Raw genomic sequence first — 13,353 nt, 5'->3', positions numbered from 1 at the left:
AAGGTACGACTGGCCAGGTTCATCTTGGAATGAAGAAAACCTTCTGATTGGAGGAGGGGATGTTGTGGCTTCCCTAGAGGCCATCTCACGCCAACATATTCCCCTCTAACCAAACTGAACTTTGACTTGCGGCAAATAAAGCCTCTCTGTTACATGCACCTCATTTTCCACTCTCCTTGGCCTCACATCCCTCTGGAATTTGCCACCTTTTCCCAGCAGAGTCCTACAGATCCACACATTCAGTGTGCTGGACTCTAGATGGGTGTGCCTGGTACTGAGCCTCTGAGTGAGCCACACAATAGTCATATCTCCTCCCCTTCAGGGGTGAGCTCCTTCTTTTCCTCCTCCGGGGACCAGAGTGATTTCACTGCATGTCATGTGGTGTGTGTTGTAGGGTCAGTTAAAGGGCAATTTCTAGGAAGCAGGTCTATTCCAAAGACAGATCAATGCTGGCGTTGAGCAGAGGCACTCTAAAAATGCATCCGAGAGGGCATTTTCACAGGGCACGCCGTGCCGCAGACTGCACGCACCCACTTAACCGGCTCAGTCACAGGCTTGCCAGTATTCCTTCAAGTGCTGCCCCTGTGAACTAGAAACTGAGAGGGAGAAAATGAGATTTAGGGAAGGGTTTGTCTCGAATGAAAGCAATGACATACTTCAGGGAGATTGCCCTGGACCCCTAGCAACGCTTTCTTTCAGCTCTGTCCTTCAGAAAGATGTGCCCAGGTAGCATCTGTGCACAAGACACTTCAAAACCAAAGCTGACTGGAGTAATAAGCTATCTGTCTCTTAATTTAAAATGGGAGGGGTGTGTGACAGCCTGGGGCTGAGAACATAGAGAAAAATTAAAACGTGAACAGCCAATGCCTCTCCAGCCCGCTGTTGGTCACTGCCTTACCACTTCCATCGCCAAACAAAACATTCCGTTCCCTTGAGGTTGGCATCCCCTGGGTCCTCCGCCACCCATCCTCACCATCCCGACAGTCGTTTGTCCGGCTGACCCCCGGATCGCACTCCTGAGCATGCTGCCAGCACACCCCTGTACACGCAAATGACCGTGTGCCTAATCAGCGGGTACCCAGCAGCACCACAAAGTGCTCCGTCACACAGGAGAGGTAGCAGCACAGCAACCACAAGGCACATCAGAGAGAACAACACAAGTAAATTACATCCTGATCAGATGCCCGACGGCGCTCTGTGTGAGCATCTCAGGCTCATGTAGGTCACTGGCTCTTTGTGGGCGGGAGGCAGGCAGGCCAAGGGGAATGCACCACATGTCATCAGCTCCGACGGGAAGTCCCTCGGCTAGAAAATACCGTTACATAGTAACGCACTCAAAATCAGCGTCTTGGTCACCCTATTTATTCCGTTTTCCATGTCCCTGTTATTTAATGCTCTAGAGCAGTACATTTGTCCTAGTGGTTAATCATTTCAGTAATCAAAAAAGAAATAAATACAAAAGCCACTTTATATACAACCGCCGGGGCTGCATCTCAACTACTAGTTTTGGCTGGGGGGAGTGGGAGAGGAATGTATCTAATAACTTTGTTTATTCTAAGACAGTTCGCACATCTGTGGAAGCTGCTTCTTCCCATGCCCCCCTTTTGTCTTCATGGAGACAAAAGGTGCAGATATAGGTATACACATAGATCCTACTGAGTTGTTTTTCCTGTTTACAGTGCTCTGCCTGTCTGTCTGGCTGCCTGCCAGAAGAGAGCACCAGATCTCATTACAGATGGTTGTGAGCAGTCATGTGCCTGCTGGGAACTGAACTCAGGACCTCGGGAAGAGCAGCCAGGGCTCTTAACCTCTGAGCCATCTCTCCCGTGAGATCCTACTGAATTTAATTAGGGTTGCCCTCATGTGCATGGGTGTAGGGTCCTCCACTCGAGCATGGGCAACCTACCATTTGCGACACTCTCGAAGGAAAATGACTATCCCTGCCCCAGGATCTATCAACTGCCAATAGCACCTCAGCTAGGGGCGGGCCCCGCCTCCCTCCTTGCTGGTGTTTTACTGCCTGATCTTATGCAGGTCTTACACAGAGAACCCTGGCTATTGTGAACTCCTGGATTCAGCAGCAGGTGTTAAACAGTATTTCACAGCTCTCTTTCCAGTCTCCAGCTCTTACATTCTTTCATCCCCTCCCTGGACACTGGGGAGGTGGTGGTGGTGATACAGTTGCCCTTTTTAGATACATGGGCTTCTGGTCTGAAAAGGGAATGCATTATTAAGGCATCTACTAGTCATGGAAGCTCAGGATAATTCCTCAAGAGGCTGAGACAGGTGGACCCCAAGGTCAATGTCAGTACAGGCTTTGTCATGACCCCCCCCAACTCAAATATAAAGGTAACTACAAAGCCGCAAGTGATTGAGCAGCTGGGGCAGACCCTTGGCCCTGAAGGGATCCTTCAGACGGTGTGACATCCTTCGGGAGGCCATGGGGAAATAGCAATCGTTTTTAACCCTTGGCTCAAGAATCTCCCGGGCATTGAAAATTCAAAGTGTATATCATTTTACTGTGATGTAGATATGTGTAGAGCTGAAGACACCTAGCATAAGAGAAAAAAAACTGCCTAAGAGGGGGGGAAAGCAACTTAGAATCTATCGTCATAAAGTTTGCTTCTGTCGGAGGAGAATGCTTTTCATTCTGTTCTTGTATTCGGAGTATCCACGTGTGCTACAGCTCCGCTCAAGCCTGTCCAACTCATTCCCCAGCAAATCTCAGCACCCTCATTGCCTCTCTGGGCTTTCGGGGTCGTCTCATTACTTCTCACATGGTTCAAAGCAAGCATCTCCTATCCAGCCTCCCAGGCATCATCTGAACCACGGTTGTGTACAAAGGCATCAAGCGTAGAAACAAATATGCACTGTGCTGCCCTGACAAAGGGGGATTGTCCATCTTCCCCAACAGCTCCCTGCTAATTAAAGAAGCCCTGCCGATCTGAAGAATGCAGGCTCCTTCCCAACCCTCTTCCCAACCTCTCCTCACCAGCCTGCATCGTGTTCACCACACAGACAGGAGAAAACACAATTACTAGCTTGCTTTGGTCTCCGTGGTAGAAGAAAATTTAATAAAATCCTAAAAGGGATGAAAAGGCAAAATTTCCTGATTGGAAATGTGTGACTTCCTCCCTTCTCAGTGCCGCCTGTGAGGGACGCGGTTGGGGAAGGAGGCTCTGGTCACCACCATCTCTGAGCTCGAGCAGGCCATTTTTAACCAGTGGCCTTTCATTAATGTCATCCATTGTGATAAACCACCTCCGCCTGCCCACTTTCAAGAATCTGCCTGGGCCACAGTGAGAGCTGAGAGATCGTTTCACGATAGATACCGCGCTGTCAACGTCTCCGCTAGGAATCTTCTGCAGACGGACATTGCACACAGACCACCAAAGATGGGCTGCTGCACAGGAACCTAGCAGGCTCTGGGGTCACGGGGCACTGCAGAGCTGCAGAGAGAACATGTTCGTTTTCCCTGAGCTCGTACTGGGGTTTGACCTCGCATCCAGATCACCGCACGTTCACACACGTGTCTTAAGGATGCAGCGATACTTGGCAGCTTTCCTCACCATCTCCGGTTGCCTCCCATTTCCTGGTGCGGCCTGCTCGTTCAGCTAGCGCCAGCTCATCCCAGGTTCAGCTAGGGCGAGAGCAGCAGCCGTGCCCGTCCTCCTCCCTGCAGTTCTGAAGAACCCATCTGTGTCCCGTCACTGGGCCTTCACAGCAAGCCGCTCGTCAGGCAGCTGGTCAACGTTAGAGCATGACGCAAGTCTGATCCGCGAGGCCTGACCAAGGGCCAGAGAGTAAACAGTTTAGGCTCTGCCGGCCATGTGGTCCCCATCATAAGCGATGACCCTCCACCATGGTAGTGGGAAGGCAACCACAGAAAATGTGTTAATGAATGACTGGTTTCCAGTCAAGCTTTTTTCCTCAATAAAGACAATTGTGCTGAGTCTGTCTGGTGGGCTCCTACTAGGAAACTTCTGCTCTAAGCTATCATACATTTCACAATAAGGTAAGAGACAGAAGACAGTTATAACTTTTCCAAAGAGAAAAAAAGGATCAGCAAGAGGCTCCATATGTAAAGGCAGCTGCCCCTGGGCTTAGTTTAACCCTGAGTTCAATCCTCAGGACCCATGTGGCAGAAAGAGAGATGCAACTTCTGCAAGTATTTTTTTACTTAGACATTCGCACACATGCACACGTGAGCACATGTATATGACACACACGCACATGCACATGTGTATGTGCACGCATGTGTACATGCGTGCACATACACACACGCACACATAAGTGTATACACGTGCAAACACATGCACACACAAATGCATGTACACGCACACATACATGCACACATACATCATGTACATGCACACGTGTGCACACACACAGAGCTCAGTTGGTAAGGCAGTTACTTAGAATTCACAAAGCCTTGAATTCTATCCCTAGCACTGCTTATACCAAATGTGGTGTTGTGCACCTGTAATTCCAGCATTTGGGAAGTAGAAACAGGAGGATCGTGTTCAAGGTCATCCTTAGCTGCATAGTAAATTCTAGGCCAGCTTAGGATGTATGAGAACTGTCCAAAAGTATAAAAACCTACAGGAGAGGAAGTCCGTTAGTGGAACCAAACAGCAGAGGAAGAGGTCAGAGGTGCTGATGGGGAAGAGCAACAATAGGAAAGGTGGGGGGCTTCCCTTCATCAAAACTTCCTGGATCAAACCTGGATGTCACAGAAATTAGAAGAGAGTGCATGCTCCGTGGGCAGACGGCATCCTGAGAACAGATACCGTTATTTGATTTTCCATATGATGGCCACAGGAAGCAATCCATGAAGGACAAAGCACTGAACCATAATGAGTGAGACTTCTTGTCCAGGGACTACAGTGTTCCAGCACGGATGGGCTGAGGAAAAGGTGGACCCCAGAACAGAGGAGAAATGGAGACCATCTGTCAAGGGACTACATGGTGGGTAAGAAGTCACAGAGTCCTGGGGCTGAATGGTAGCTCTCAGTGGGTTTTGTTCACAATCTGCTGTACAGGAACTCTGGGCAAGATTGGCTAGATGGTTCTTCTGTTCATTTAGGGATGGGTTTTCCATAAGTAGACAGGTGGCTTCCTCAGAGGCAGGTGAAGTTCTCGGAGTAATCAGACTTCGGCATGACGGCTGGCCTCAAAGAACGGGCACAGCCAACAGAAGAGAGGAAGTTGGGGAAACCCATGAGATTAGGCGTGGCAGACACGACACACATTTCCACCACATTTCACGGGTCCCAGCCAGACCAAGGCAGCTCAGATGGAGAAAGAGGGGAATAACTCCACCTCCTGATGGAGTAGGGGCAAGATCCCATTGCCGAAGAGCCTTCTGGAAGCAAGGGACTGTGTGGTCTTCTCTATACACAAAGCAAACATAGCAGCTTAGTGTAAAACTTAAGCTAGAGCCAATGGAACCTCTAGGGACCTGACAGAGAAAAACCAAAAACCACTTCCGAAGCCCAAGCCTATGGGAATTGCACAGTAGCCAAAGGCTGTCGCAAATAAACTTGGGATCAAAAATTAAAAGTCACATAGGAAAACAGAATGCAGGCACAACACATTACCCTAGACACTGAAACAAGAGAGGACAATGAGACTTAGAAGTAAACATGTATGAAAAGCTGGCAGCAGAAGGCACAAGGCAAATCTGGATAGTAGGTAGAGTGCTCGCCTAGCATGCGTGAAGTCTTGGCTTCAGTCTCCAGCACTACATAACTAACCCATGGAGCATGCCTGTAATTCTAGCACTCAGGAGATGGTAGGAGCCTGGGGCATAGGAGATCTGCCCAAAAACAACAGGGAAGAGAAGTGTCTGTTTAGTATGAAACTGAAATTATAATTGTAGCAGTAAAAATAATATTGTCATAAAGAGCTCAACACGGCCAAAAGAGAAGAAAATTTAAGACAGACCTAAGGAAATAATTTCAGTCAAAGGAGAAGTAAAGTTATTGACAGTATGAACTATTAAACAGATAAAAGTGAAGGCGAAATCAAGACCGACTAACACAGAATTCCCAAAGCAAGAGAAAAAAGGGTGAAGACCCATACCTAAAGGATACCAATTGAGAACCTTCCAGAAGTTCCTAAAGAAAGTCATTAGATATATGAACCATGTCCACCATATTAAGCAGAATAAATCAAATCAGCAAGTAGACACAGCTTAGGGAAAATGCATAATACACTCAACAAAAGTTATTCTTAAGACACATTAACAACTGGCCTGATTTCTCTCCAGCAACGAGTAAATGACAGAATACATTCACTAACCTAAAAATGTATGCACTACTTAGCCATTCTTTACAACAGGGCAAAATGAACCTGCGTTTTAAAAACCAGACACCAATGCCGTGTAAGTGGCTGCACATATGTAAAGAGCTCGTAAGGCAAGCATGAGGACTCTTTGCATCCCCAGAACCCATGCAAAGGCCAGCTGGGTGTGGAGGCTCCCCTCTCATCGCAGACTGTGGGAGACAGAAGCAGAGAACCCAGTAAGCAGCAAAACTCCCTGAGACAGCAACTCTGAGATTCAGTGAAGATTCGTATATAAAGTGGAAAGCCAGGGAGGTCTCCACACACACATTCCCGCGTGTGTACATGCACCCAGATACAGGCAAACACACATACACACCACATACACACACACACATATGGAAAATAAAGAAACAATCAGACAAAAGTAGTTTGCTGCTTCTTGGCTCTGCTGAAACTTGGCTCGGACACAAGGACTTCCATGTAAGTAGTATGGTTTAACGATCTTGATGAATTAATACAACATGTAACAGCCACCGTGAGTTTTCCTGCGTGTCTGCGAGTCAGTTTCCAGCCCCACCCAGGACCTCAAGCAGTCACTGGTCTGTTCTCTGTCCCTGTGAATTGCATTTATTTTTCTAGAATTTTTTAATGAAATTATACTACATGTAATCTATGTCTGTTCTCCCTCACTGTGCTTCCTGGCTTTGAGGTTTGTCCATGCCACATGCATCTCAGCTCATTCCTTCCTGTGGCTGAGAAGCAGGGATTGTACAGCAATGAAAACCAGCATGTTCCTATTTAATTTCGCATGAAAGAAATTTTAACTCAGAAAGTACTTCTAGGGTTTGAGGGGAGCATACATGATGATCAGAAGCAAGTTATCAACCAAATGTGAGCTGCTCACAACACACATAGAACACCTGCGGTAAGCATGACAGCATGGAGAGGCAGGCGTCCCCTTCGTGGTGCAGCGGTGTGTAAGTGCTCAGAGAAGCCGCAGGCGAAGCTGTGGGTGTGAGAACGGAACACAAGAGGGTTGTGTTGGGTGTGTAACAAGGGATGCTTGGAGAAAGCCCTGGGTGGGGTGGGGGCCTCTTACAGCCCTGAGGGGTGAAGCTGCCCCGTGGCTGGCTTCCCTGGAGATACTGATGGAGCGGGAAGCATTGTGAAGCTAATGCTATCAGCTGCTCTGTTGTCTGCACTGGTAGACACCAAAACTGCATTTTTCCTTTCCATGCAATGAAACTAAAACAACAAACTGACGATCTGAACTGCACACTCAGCATGCACTCAGCGACACTCCTCCGGAGAAGCTCATTCCAGTCTTTAGTTTTGTATCTACTTTTTCAGTTAGTAAAAGGGGACACCGAGGCTCAGAAGAAGGGCTGAGGTGAACTGACATCAGGATTTGAACCCGATTCTGACTCTAGCTGTGGGAGACTGGTCAGGGCTAGAACATAAGGTGAGCCATTAGCTTCACGGGAGAGCCCACAGCTGCAGGACACTGCTGAGACCCAGTCCCTCCTAAACCACAGATGGATCCATTCTTATTCACGCCGTGGAACAGACTCAGCTGGGATACTTCCCAGGTAAAACATCTTGTTTGCAGAGAAAAAGATTTAAAATAAAATAATAAAATAAACAAGTCTGCCTGAGGCTGGCCTTTAGATAACAAGAGAGGCATCAGGGGTCTTTGGCCACACATGACAATGACACACTGGAGATCAGAGGTGGAGGGTGGTGTGCAGAGCAGCACACAAAAGCCAGGAGGAGAATCCTGAGAAGAGACTATTCCCTGTGACCTCAGCTCCAGCAGGAGGCCCACCGCCTCCACGGGGGTCTCCCTCTGCCCTGCCTGGTCTTCCCCCTACTGCAACAATGAGCTGGATTCTCAAGGGTGCTTGCTTCCTCCTGTCTCCTCAGTTCTCCTCTTCCCTCTAAACGATCTTGTAAGAAAAGAGTGTGTGTGTGCATGTGTGTTTTCAAACAAAACAGACTGGAGTCCTTGTTTGGGTTTTTAAAAGCTGTATTGACTAAACAGTATGTTTCCGTGTTACCTCAACAAAACCCACATCATAGAATCCACTCCTCCCATTGCCTGAACTATGTCTCAGACAAGAGGGCAGAAATGGGGGACCTCTTGGTGTGTCACAGTCAGCTTGCAGCTGTCTCCAGGATATACCAACGTGAGCTCTGGATAGAAAACCTCCAAAGACAAATGTTATTTCAGCATTTGCCGACCCCAGTGTGTCAGCTGCTTTGTGCGAGGCCAGGCAGGTGGTTGGTATTAAATGTTCTGTGACAGCAATGAGTAACTTTGGAAGGCTTCGAGCAAAACTGTCTGTTGGGCTGAGGGAAATGAGCTCTCCACTGTGCGTGTGAGAGCAAAATAAAGGGCGGTAGGCAGTTGTTAAAATGCCGTGGACCAATCGGGATCATAGATGACCCAGCGTCACCTCTCCCTGCCGTCCTTCGGCTGAGCTCTCCCTTGAGTTCTGGGCTTCAGTCTCTTCCTCTGTAAGACGAGAATGGTAAGATCAGCTGTTAGGGCAGCAAAGAGGAGCTCATTAAATTGCCACAGCCCCAAGGATGCAGGGGCACCTGGCAAACTGGCTCCTGTCTTTATTACTTCCCCAGGTCATTTTCTCGACCGTTTTCCCTTTGTGAATAAGACGTAACCATAGCAACCTCAAGGATACTAGCCTGAGAAAAATAAGATGACTCTAAACACTTGAAGCTCATTTCAGACCGAAACCCGACTCTCCTCCTGTGGGTGGTGACACCGAGTGCAGGCAAGTGTTCCACTAGACACTTGGATTCCTTTCTTCCCTGAAGAAAGCACTTGTCCTCACGCAAACCAGAGACTAGATCTAATTAGCATTTTCAAGACATGACCCTATCCCATACCCTCTTCGATAAGAGCAGAAACACGCATAAGAAATAAAAATTCTCAGACAGCAGGCTAAAAGCAGCCTCAGCTTCAAAGTTCAAAGACAAAAGAGGGCAGGAACTCCCTCCGCCATGCCTGGCTTCCGTTGCAGGGAGCCCTGGCATGTGTCAAGTCCTCAGGAGGAGGCGATGTAAAAGCGATGATACTGGAGATAGAAACCACTCAGGTCGGGCAGGGACCTCAGAGTAGCAGTTCTGGGAAGGTCCTTGTCCGAGGTGCAAATGCCCGAAGAGCTCCGCCCTCCTCCAGCTCCTCATCTTCTAAGCTCTCCAAGAAGCTGTAGGCGAGGACCCGACTAGAACTGGATGGAGAGGCACCTGGATACTCTACGGCTGGCCCAAATGAACTGACCGATTCCTTTTCCCCCCATTAGATCTCACCCCAGCTTCTGTTGTAAGTTCTGTTTATTCTGGAGTCATTTTTGAGTGGCCATGGTTGGGAACACAGATTCAGGTTGCCTCAATCCATAAAATGGAAGCAGTTTAAAGACGTTTTATAGGTCACAGAACACAGAAAGCCATAAATCAAAGCAAATTTAAAATATATCAGTGGGTACACCAGAGAGGTGGTTACAGCAAGACAGAGGGAGCTTTTCTCCAGGCTTAAGATGCTATCTATGACATTCTTAAGCTTTGGGGTTGGTAAAAGCTAGTGGTCTGCTAAGCTAATGGACTCCAAAGGTTTTAATCTATTAGTTGCAGAACGTTAGTTCCAGCTTAGAAGTGAGCAAGGAGCCCGAGATAAGGTAACTAGCATTTGGACCAGCAATATCTCAATCCCTTCTCAGTACTGCAGCTCTGTCAGCAACTGCAGACATGGCTTCTTTACACCTCTCCTCCATAGGCCTTTTAAAAGCCCCAGACTAACCGCTCAAGGGTACCCCTTTCCTGGACACCCTTTGAGATAGGAACACTGTCCCCCTCTCTTAGGCTCCCTAGGAATCTGTAATAAACTTCATAAACAAATAAATATAATGGGGAGATAGAACCGTGTCAATTCATTTGGGCCAACCAGAGTGTCAAGATGCCTCCATTCACACAGTATATAATCTGAGAATTTCATTCTTTGAATTCATAAGACAAAATCCCACAAGCTAGAGTCTTGTTGGTGGTCATTAAGTTCTCTGGGACCCCAGATCTCTGAGCTAAGCTCACAGACAGTAGAGAAGGTCTCCATTGAACTCAATGACACTCCCAAACTCCCCACCTCAAAAGAACTCTTGACTGATTTCTTTCTGCTACATCAAATTGCCGTCTATGACTTCATCCCCAAAGTTGGAAACTACCCAGTTCAATTGCTTCCATTCCCTCCTCTGTCTCATTAGAACTGTGATCATCAAGGCAATTTCTTTAGGCTCAGCCACAGTTTCCCACCCGTCGAGGGACAAGTCTCACAAGACCATGGCAGGAATTAGAAACAGCGCTGGTAAATCTTGTCTTGATATCAAGGCGTTTAATTGATGATACTTTCTGAAAGGGTTGTCATCCAAGAACTCACCTCAACTTCAGATGAATCTCCTTAAGTGACGCTGCCTCTTGCTCATGGTTTTCCTGTCTGCATGTGTGGATACAGAAGAATACAGAATGCTATAGTAGGGCACCGTCTTGTGTTCTGAGACATAGCACATCTGCATTCAGAAGTATCTCTAAAACTGTGTAGGCATTTCTCCAAGGAGGCAAAGAGAAAAAAAAGGCTCCGATACATCACTGACCAGATAAGTCAACAAACAAAACTAACATGGCTACAACCGTTCCTAAATGGAAACAATGACAACCTCAGGCCACCCGATCATTGTTAGAATTCAGTAAAAGGTAAGGGTTTTCTTTTATCTTCCTCCAGAGATATTGGCAGTGAGTGCCTATGATAGTCAGGGGGGTGGCGGGAGAGGGGGCATCGAGAGCTTAATGAGCGAACAATAGAGGATGAAAGGGGGTCCGTGCTTCACAGAGTTCAGTTTGTAAAGCCTTTCTTCTAAAACAAAGGGTGGTGAATGGGCTGAAGAAGTGGCTTAGGGCTGGAGAGATGGCTCAGAGGTTGAGAGCACTGACTGCTCTTGCAGAGGTCCTGAGTTCAATTCCCAGCAACCACATGGTGGCTCACAACCATCTATGAGATCTGGTGCCCTCTTCTGGCGGGCAGGCATATATGCAGGCAGAACATTGTATACATAATAAATTAATTAAAAAAAAAAAAGAAGAAGCGGCTTAGAGGTTAAGAGCACCGGTTGCTCTTCCAGAGGACCCTGGTTCAGTTCCCAGCACCCACAGGATAGCTCACAACTCCCTGGAACTCCAGTTCCATGTCTCTTCTTCCTTCCTAAGACTCCTGCAGTCATGCCATACATATGAAGGCACATATATAAATAAGAATGTAAATGAATCTTTAAAAAACAAAATAGAGCACTGAAATCTGAAGAACAGATCTCTCCCCCGAGCCTGAAGCCATTTGTAAAAGTTGGCATTTTCAATAGCCTGTCACCTCATCCTCACCAGACCCGGTTAGGCACCCAGAACACCAGTGAAGAGCACCAAACACCAAATCATGAAAAAGGGGAGAAAAACTTCCCAGGGCAAAAGGATTACCTTCCATTCTCCACAGCATCTACTCCTACAGCCCAAAACTGCAAAACATGCTTCACGAAATTGAAATAACTAACAGAAGCAGTTAAGGAACAGCTGAATCCATTTTCATTTTAGTTAAACAGTGTTAGACTTTGAGCACGTCCTTAGCTAAAGGTTAACTTTTTTGTCTGATTCTTCCTCAATAATCTTATGAATTACACATTGCAAACTATTTCCATTGTTTTAAGAATTGACTGACGATAAGGTGCTTCGTGGTATGCTAACTTTCTGACCATCAGCCCATAGTGTGTACCTTTCTCATGATCATAAAAATAACTACAAAATTCTACTTTTAATCACTTGGTATAAAGACAGTACTCTGTCTTTAATCTGGGCTATTTCCATTCTGCTACTATGGGAGACTGGAGATATGGCCTGGTCAATATTAAATTTTTACTTTGCAGCATCTGGGTGTGAGCTCCTGATTTTTGACACCAGAACAAACCAAATATTAAATGAGTAATGGGGTCGTAACACCTGGCCTCTTCTGGTTCCACTGCTCTTGGCCTCACCCTTTGGTCAGGTGTAAACACTCTTGTCCCCAAACTGTGGGAGAAGAGGGAATTATTCAGAAAGAAATACTAAAACATGGTTTGAAGATTTTTTTTGTTTTTTGTTTTTAGTCATAGAAGAAAACAAGATTGGGAAGTTAGTACCTTGAGTTAATACAAGAAGAAGAAAAAGCCACTGAAATCAACCAGATCTTCATGGTGGGAGTGTCTGAGATGTGTTGGGATAGTCTGTGTTAAGGATCATGGTCCTTCTTTTGCCTTCTACATATCAGACACAGTTACACAGCACATAATTAACTCCTAGGCCCACCACACGGTCAGTGCTTAATCACAGCGGGGCCACGGTGAGTGCTGCTGTTTCACCAGGCTCAGGCCCGTGTTTTCAGGCCCAGAAGTTCTTATTTGTTCTACATAACAGACATGGATGTCGAAGAGAACAGCCAGATGCAGCCCGCAAAGGCATGGGGCCCAAGTTCTGCACCCTGACTCATAAAAACAAGACAAAGTAAGGAGAAAGAGAGAAATCTACTTTCTCAGAGAACTACACATTTACACAGGCAAGGGATCGTGGGTTCCATGCTCTTCATAGATCAAGGCTTAGGAAGAGAATATTTCGGACCACATTCCCTCTGTATGTGTAGAGAGAAAGCACGATTCACCTTCTTACCAACTTGCCTTCTTCCGATCATCAGTGGGTGCTTACCAGGGACACAGAAACAAGCAAGAAGGCAGAGGCAGGTAGGTCCCTGGAGCTCCCGGACCAGCAGCCTAGGCAGTCAGTAAGTTTCAGGTTCAGTGAGCAGTTTTATCTGGCTCAGTTTCCTGCCCGATCCATGTAAAACAACAACTTAGACAAGAAAGTGCTGGGCTCCCAGTTCCAGTGAGGGTCTGTGTCTGTGGGGCAATCAAGGCAGGAGGAACTTCAAGCAGATGGCCATGTCACACCCACAGTCTAAAGCAGACTGCAAATGGCTTCATGCAG

The 13,353-nt window shown here is 47.0% G+C and overlaps 1 protein-coding gene and 1 long non-coding RNA gene across 2 annotated transcripts in view; both read right to left on the bottom strand.

The window, feature by feature from the left end:
* St6galnac3 (ST6 N-acetylgalactosaminide alpha-2,6-sialyltransferase 3) overlaps positions 1-13,353 on the bottom strand; it is a 515,374-nt gene that overhangs the window by 480,889 nt on the left and 21,132 nt on the right. The gene's annotated exons all lie outside the window — the stretch shown is intronic.
* On the bottom strand, positions 8,343-12,105 carry LOC146891152 (uncharacterized). The gene is made up of 3 exons (XR_014997773.2): positions 11,821-12,105; positions 10,736-10,792; positions 8,343-8,803 (listed from the first exon to the last, which is right to left on the bottom strand). It is a non-coding gene; the product is annotated as an uncharacterized LOC146891152 (long non-coding RNA).

Source organism: Myodes glareolus, chromosome 17 (assembly GCF_982192425.1).
Source record: "Myodes glareolus chromosome 17, mMyoGla1.1, whole genome shotgun sequence".
Lineage (NCBI taxonomy): Eukaryota > Metazoa > Chordata > Mammalia > Rodentia > Cricetidae > Myodes > Myodes glareolus.
The sequence above is the reverse complement of the archived record's forward strand: the minus strand, read 5'-3'. Positions and strand labels throughout refer to the sequence as shown.